The sequence below is a fragment of the Cebus imitator genome, unplaced genomic scaffold (assembly GCF_001604975.1).
Source record: "Cebus imitator isolate Cc_AM_T3 unplaced genomic scaffold, Cebus_imitator-1.0 Scaffold54, whole genome shotgun sequence".
NCBI lineage: Eukaryota > Metazoa > Chordata > Mammalia > Primates > Cebidae > Cebus > Cebus imitator.
The window spans coordinates 5,926,048-5,927,714 of NW_016107369.1; the positions used below are offsets into that span (position 1 = coordinate 5,926,048).

The 1,667-nt window shown below is 65.3% G+C and overlaps 1 protein-coding gene across 3 annotated transcripts in view; it reads right to left on the reverse strand.

Annotated features, from left to right (window-relative positions):
- The window catches only part of PAPLN (papilin, proteoglycan like sulfated glycoprotein), a 49,695-nt gene extending 48,306 nt beyond the window's left edge, over positions 1–1,389 (reverse strand). For 2 of the 3 annotated variants that reach the window (XM_017528717.2, XM_017528715.2), the window contains exon 1: positions 1,201–1,388. The gene's annotated coding sequence lies outside the window, so the exon portion shown is untranslated. Of the gene's footprint in view, positions 1–1,200 lie in introns of all 3 variants that reach the window. The other variant, XM_017528716.2, reaches the window with a different exon arrangement.
- Positions 1,390–1,667: the final 278 nt, after the last annotated feature.

Sequence of the window (1,667 nt, forward strand, 5' to 3'; positions counted from 1 at the left end):
CACCATGTTGACCAGGATGGTCTCGATCTCTTGACCTCGTGATCCACCCGCCTCGGCCTCCCAAAGTGCTGGGATTACAGGCTTGAGCCACCGCGCCTGGCCTGTTCTAAATTTTTTTAAGGTATAAAATGACTTCTGTTTACAAGAATAAAAGACAGTATACAGAAGCCAAGCTCAGCAGAAATGTAACCTGGCACACTGAACAATGTACACACTCGTTAATTTGGCACAGTGAGTCATTGAGTCATTATTTTCGTGGTCAGGTTGGAGATTCCTGGGGTTGGAGGGTGAGGGAGGGGGTTGCTGCCAGGGCCCAGCCTCTGCTCTGTTGGGGGGCCGCTCCCAGAGCAGGAGCCTCCTGCTAGGGCTAGGCTAGGCCAGGCGAGGTTGAGGAGAAGATGGGAGAAAGGAGAATTTTACTCGTAATTACTCAGAGCACCACCGCCTCCGCTGCAATTGCACTCAACTTCAAGCCCATATCTGCCTTTCCAAAGTCTGAAAAGTTCAGTTTTTCCGGTTCATTTGGTGGCAAACAACCCCTTCGACTCCAAGGCCAGTCCGGGGTCTGGTCACGGGGCGACTCCGCGGGCCGTGGGTCTTCGACCTCCCCTGCCGCCAGAGGGCAAGGACCGGGTGGGCGCCCTCAACCTGGTGTTCCTCAGGAACGCGTCTGCGCTGAGCAAGGGCCGAAGGTGGCGGCCTGCACCCAGGGCGCAGAGGCCGGCGAGGGTGGGAAGGCGGGTGGCCGCCCACCGAGCCTCCCCCTGCACCGTCCCCAGCTGACTCCCGTACCGCCGCAGTCTGCACGACGCTCGTCCCCGTGGCCCCCGCGCACCGCCCTCCTCCGCGTCGGTCCCACCCTGACCAGGCGCCCCGCGTTCCCACCCCAGGAACGCACCGCGCACCTCCGAGGCTGAGAGGCGCGGTTCCCACGGGAGGCCTGGGTGGCCGCGCAGGTGCCGGTAGCCCCTGGGGCTCCTAGGCGCTCCAGGCCTGCGGCCCAATGGCACCTCCCGGGAGGGGCGCGCGGTCTCCAGGGCCTCGCCTGCACCATGCCCCAGGAGTGGCGTCCACTCGAGGGAAGGTCTGAGCAGGCGGAGGGTGAACACCGGGGCCGCCCGGTACCAGCTCCCCGGCTTCCCACATTTCCTTCCCGCCCGGCCAGGGGCGCGCGGTGCCGAGCGATGACCCTGCGCCCACCTCGGGAGAGCGAGCCGGGGCGGGTCTCCTCTGCGGTCCCCCACTTTCTCTGACACCGCAGTCGCCTTGAGCCAGGCGAGCAATTTCCTGCAGAAGCCCCCGGAGTGCGCTGCCCCAGCCGCTGGGCGTTCGCAGGCTTCCCGTCCCTCCGCCTCCCTACCTGTCTTCACCGGCGCCGGGAGGCCGCGCCCAGGACCGCTCCGTCGGTGCCCGCCCAGGCCCAAGCCCGCGAGGTCGGCGGGGCTGCGAGGAACGCCCGCAGGGGTGGGACTTTCTCTCCCCGCCGCTGCCTGGCTTCACCCTCCACCCCGCCCGGTCTCCCTTACCTATCTCCAATCCCAGAGGGTGGACAGGGCCTTAGGAGAGGCCCCCGTGGCGACCGGTGTTGCCCGAGGCCTCCACCCGCTTGAGTCTGTGCCAAGGCTTAGTTCATCCTCCACTCTGTGGTTACCCCTTCTGTCCTTTCT